A 4926-nucleotide genomic window follows, 5' to 3' on the forward strand; every position below is an offset into this window, starting at 1 on the left:
TGTGGAGAAACAACACACCTCTTCAGGGATTGTCCAAAGTCGTTTGCCAACAAACTGAAGGCGGTAAAAGCAATTGAAAAAGAGAAAGAAAATATACTGAATCGTGGTCAAGAGGACCCATCTGGAGAGTTAATTGAAGAGGCTGGGCTGGGAAATTCAAATCTCCCTCCAAATCCTGTGACTGGAGAACAGAGATCAGGTGAGGAGGGGAGGGGAGGGGTCTGCAAATGCCCCACCCATGGAGAGTGGTGAAGAAGAAGAAGAAGAAGGGCAATGCAGACAGAGGGCGGAGCTCCCTCTGAAACAGAGAAACCAAATGTCGATAGCGAGGATGCCCCCTCCCCAATGCCCAGCAAGCCAAGAGGCCTTTATCTGAATTGTCCTAGGACTCAAAACTCAATGCCACATTGCGGCAGAGGCCAACCCCCAGAGTCCGAAGGGGAAATGGAGCCCAACCCCTTCACCCTTCCCCCATAAGAGTGAAGGAAGAGCTCCATTCACAAGACATTGAATAACTGCTTTTTTTTAAAAAAAAAGACATTTAACACTGAAATGCCATCTTTAGTCCTTTAAAATGTTTTACCTGTTAATTTTAAGCATACTCATGACACTCACTTTCTCTACCATCAATGTGAGAAGTGTGAAATCGAGAGTTAGAGCCCAGACTGTTTTATCCTTTCTTAATTCTTTTAAGTCAGATGTGTTTTTAATACAGGAATGTGGCCTGCCTTTTTATAACCACTACAAAACCTATGGCCACAAACATCAATATGGAGCGGTTCGAATGAAAATAAAAACGATGGAGTGGCCATTTTAATCAAAAACCCCCTTGTCCAAGTGAAGGGCAGCACTGTGGTGAAAGATGGTCGGGCACTTTTAGCACACTTGACTTTCATGGGAAAGGATTTTAAGCTCTTAAATATTTATGGTTTTAATGACAAAAATGACAGGTATGACCTTTTAGAAGACTTGCAGTCCCACATGCTAGGTAGGGCACCTTTAGTTGTAGGGGGAGATTTTAATTGTATTTTTAGCAGGAATGACAGAAAAGGAGCAGGGGACATAAACATTTTATGCACTGACCTTTTATCCCTCAACAGAACGCTGGACTTGACTGACTGGTATGGACGAGCCTCTGGGTCGAAGCTTAATAGAAGCAAGACCCAAGCTCTTTTTTATGGACCATGGACAGCAACTGAAATGACAGGACTCCCCTGACTGTGACCCAGACTTATCAAAAGATACTTGGGATTAAATTTGATGGGGAAGGGGGAGGGAAAACAAATTGGCCAGACGTGGTAGGGAAAGTCAGGCAGAGACTAGGCTACTGGACACTTAGAGGACTGACATTAGAAGGAAAGGTTTTAATCATCAAATCAGTGATTTTACCTTTGCTTTTACTTATCAGTTCTGTTTTTATCCCACCTAGGAAAGTGCTTTTAGAGCTAGAACGAGCCATTTTTTATTTCCTGTGGGGGTCCAAGTGGGAACGGCTCAGAAGAAGCGAAATGAAAAAAACAAAAGAGAAGGGAGGAAAAGGAGTGCCGGACCTGCACCTTTTTTTGGCAGCAAACACATCGCACAACATCTTAAGGTCGCAACAGCCCCATCCAGAAACCCAAAGACTGTAGCAATGACACGTTTCTGGATGGGGTCTTACCTCAGAAAAATCAAGCTTTTACCCGTAGACCTTAGAACACCTGTGTCTTTTAACCTGCCACCAGCTTATGCTTTTATTGAGACATTTTTACGGCATTTCAAACTTGAGAAGGAGGATCTAAATGTTTTAACTGACCACCGCTCTTTGATTTCTGTTGTGCAGGAGCGGGAACCAGTGAGCCCAGTGCGTGGGCTTGCATTCGGCGAGCCCTCGACAGTTTGGCGCAACGTGAACCATTCCGCTCTTCCAAACAGACTCCGGGACCTGTCTTGGATGGTGGCTCACGAGATCCTCCCAGTCAGAGCCGTAATGCATTCCCGGGGCATGTCGGCACACTCTACCTGCCCCCGACCAGGTTGTGGCGCCCCTGAGTCGGTGAGGCACCTGCTCTGGGAGTGCAGCGCTGCCGTAGACCAGTGGGCAATGGCCGGCTCCTTAAATTTCCCGTACTTGCCAGCAAGGGAGGTCCTGACAGCGCAGCTGGTGCTGTATGGGGTGAGCCAGAATAAAAAAAGACCAGCACATGACTTTGGAAAACAGTGGAGAAAGATCGCCTCTGTGCCCATTCGGCGGAGCTGCACATGCAGATCCCCCCCGTGGCTGTGATCCGAATGGCATCAGCAACTTCAGATGCGCCTCTGGAACGGGCCGGAGCCACACGTGCCAAGGAGAAAGAGCGGCGGCCTGACTCTCCGGGAGAGGCAGGTGGGAAGGAGCAACAGGGTGGGGGTCTCCTCTGAGCACCAAGATAGGACCCGGAGAGACCATATCTGTTTGGGAGAGCGAAATGAGTTACCTTGGTAGGGACTCACCCCGGTCATGCACAACAATGGACCTTTTAAAATACTTTTTACCTGTATCGTACACTGACAGACATTTAACTTTCCCTTTTAAACTATAACATGTTTTACCTGTAATGCATTTTGAATGGCTGTTTTAGCTTTTAGATAACAGTTTTATGGTTTTGCAGAAGACAAATTTATTTATTTATTAACATGTTGTATTTTCAAGAGTGAACTCATTTGTACTGAATAAGCTTACATGAAATGTGTATGATATAAGTGTCAATAAATTTTTTCAAAAAAAAAAAAAAAAATCTGTTCTTATCAGTTTAATATCTGATATGTCCTCTATATGAGGATAACTTATTAAGCAGATTTTTAGCACTGGGAGATGAAAAAGGGGCTTGCTCCGTTCACTCCACGCATTGACCTGGTATTGCAGCATCGCCAGGAACGGTGCACCCTTCGAATGACTTGTGAACAACAAAACATCAAACTCTTTAATGCAAGACACGAGGCTGTGTATGTGAGTAAAGAAAAGCCCTGTTTACTCCTTAATTGTGCTCTTCCTGGAACCTCATTGTTCTCCCACTCTCAAATCACTATATCCATCAGCCGTGTCTGCTGGGGGAAATTATTTCCAGCTCTGAATCAACAGCGAGGGGGAAGGAAGATAAATACAGCTATTCAGTTTCGCCGATTTGATTGGAGGGAAATAAATTGAAGAATGTGGGAATATTGCCCTCTCGGAAGGAAATGTGGGCGGGAGTAGTGGAATGGGTGTGGCTTGGAATTTGGAACGCGCCACGTCGACTGAGGCTCACCGCGAGAGTTTTGGCTGGGACGACTGGTGTCTCTGGCTGCTCTCACCGGGGGGCGGTACTTACTTTGGTTTCTCTTCATAACGCACAAGTCTTTCGCCTTTTACTAAAGACTTCCGTGGAGAGGAACACCAATGAGTTGAACCTATTTTTGGCAGGCTTTGCCATTCGGCTGAGCCTTGTGTACTTGTCAAAAGAATAGAAGCTGATTTTAACAAGACAAGTGTGCTTGACCTTGTAGGGCCTGTGCGGTTGTGCTAAGCAGCATCCCCCGCAATGCCCAATTGAAAGTACTGCACCATGACCAGCTGAATTTGAGAGTGGAGGACGTTTACTGCATCCAGTGGAACCAACAGGAGAAAGCTTTCGACACAACTTTCCGGGACCAGGAAACCTACGGAAGGGTGGCTGAAACCTGCAGAACAGAAGCTGGGGTAAGGCCTCTAGCCTCCTACAATGTGCTTAACCTGGACAAACCGAACTTTAGAACGGTAACCATCCACATGTACAACCCATTTGTGACCGATATTGCTCTAGCAGCTTTCCTTGGGCAGTACGGCGAAGTGGTGACGGCAGCAAGGCACATCAAGGACACCATGGGGTTTTGGACTGGACGGCGGCAGTTTCAGGTGCTGCTAAATCCCGACCCGGAAGGGCCAGGAGGCCTAAAGCACCCTCCTGCCTCTTTTAGCCTTGGTGGAGATCGTGGGTTTTTGTTTTACCCACGGCAGCCACCTTTCTGCAGGAGATGCAGGCAGTCTGGGCACACAGAGGCTGGCTGTAAGGGATCATGCTGCCGCTTCTGTGGACAAACAGGGCACATGGCCAATGAGTGCACAGAACCAAAGGCCTGTCATGGATGCGGAGGACAGGACCACCTGTACAGGAGCTGTCCTGACCGCAAGAAAACCTTTGCTGAGGTGGCCAAACAGTCCGATGTCCTCTACGGAGAAAAGGAGCCAAAAAAGGGACCCAAACATGCCCAAGACAGGCCAGCGCAGGTCGTGACTGGTGATAGCACCTTTGGAAGTGGAGTGGAAGCAATGTTCCAGGGGGAAGTTGCAGCAAGTGGCGATAGAGTGGTCCAGGCACTCACTGACAGCAGGGGGACGGGTTTCCGAAACCCACCCCTGGTCCGAAGCAAGAGGCACGGAGAGGCTCGCAGGTTTTTGGGGTGAGGCCCCAACGGAGTACGGCGTGATTGAGGAGGGGGTACGCAGCAAAAGGTCAAAGGGGGAGAAGAAGGAGGAGCGGACCAAAGAGGAAACAATGGCTGGGAGGAGGGAGAGGAAGCAGGTCAGCAAATGAGGGCTGCAGATGATGCGGAGGGAGGGAGGAACCCAGGAGCAGAGAGCTGGGAAAACAGGTCAAAAGGTTGAGGGAGGTGGATGAACAGCATGTGGGAGAAGAAGAGGCCATGCTAACTGGAGGGTTGGGGCTGGTTTTGATTTCCCGGCCTGCTCATGCTGTCATCCCTTTGGGTGTTGATGCAAATGATGGGCCCAGCAGACCATCACCCATGCCAAAGCAAGAGCCCTTTTCCTGGGCTGAACAGATGGACAGGGATGATTTCACGATTAGGAGAGAGAGAACCGTTTACAAAAATGGACATTTTTATTTGTAATGGGCTCTTAAGGTTCTCTTGAATGTAAGAGGAATGAGG

The 4926-nt window shown here is 48.1% G+C and overlaps 2 non-coding genes and 1 pseudogene across 2 annotated transcripts; all 3 read left to right on the forward strand.

Annotated features, from left to right (window-relative positions):
- Positions 1-981: 981 nt before the first annotated feature.
- Positions 982-4441, forward strand: LOC129114653 (uncharacterized; annotated as a pseudogene).
- Positions 2728-2909, forward strand: LOC129114654 (U2 spliceosomal RNA). The gene has a single exon (XR_008532617.1). It is a non-coding gene; the product is annotated as a U2 spliceosomal RNA (small nuclear RNA).
- LOC129114655 (U5 spliceosomal RNA) lies at positions 3326-3440 on the forward strand. The gene has a single exon (XR_008532618.1). It is a non-coding gene; the product is annotated as a U5 spliceosomal RNA (small nuclear RNA).
- Positions 4442-4926: the final 485 nt, after the last annotated feature.

Source organism: Anoplopoma fimbria, unplaced genomic scaffold (assembly GCF_027596085.1).
Source record: "Anoplopoma fimbria isolate UVic2021 breed Golden Eagle Sablefish unplaced genomic scaffold, Afim_UVic_2022 Un_contig_5410_pilon_pilon, whole genome shotgun sequence".
Classification (NCBI taxonomy): domain Eukaryota; kingdom Metazoa; phylum Chordata; class Actinopteri; order Perciformes; family Anoplopomatidae; genus Anoplopoma; species Anoplopoma fimbria.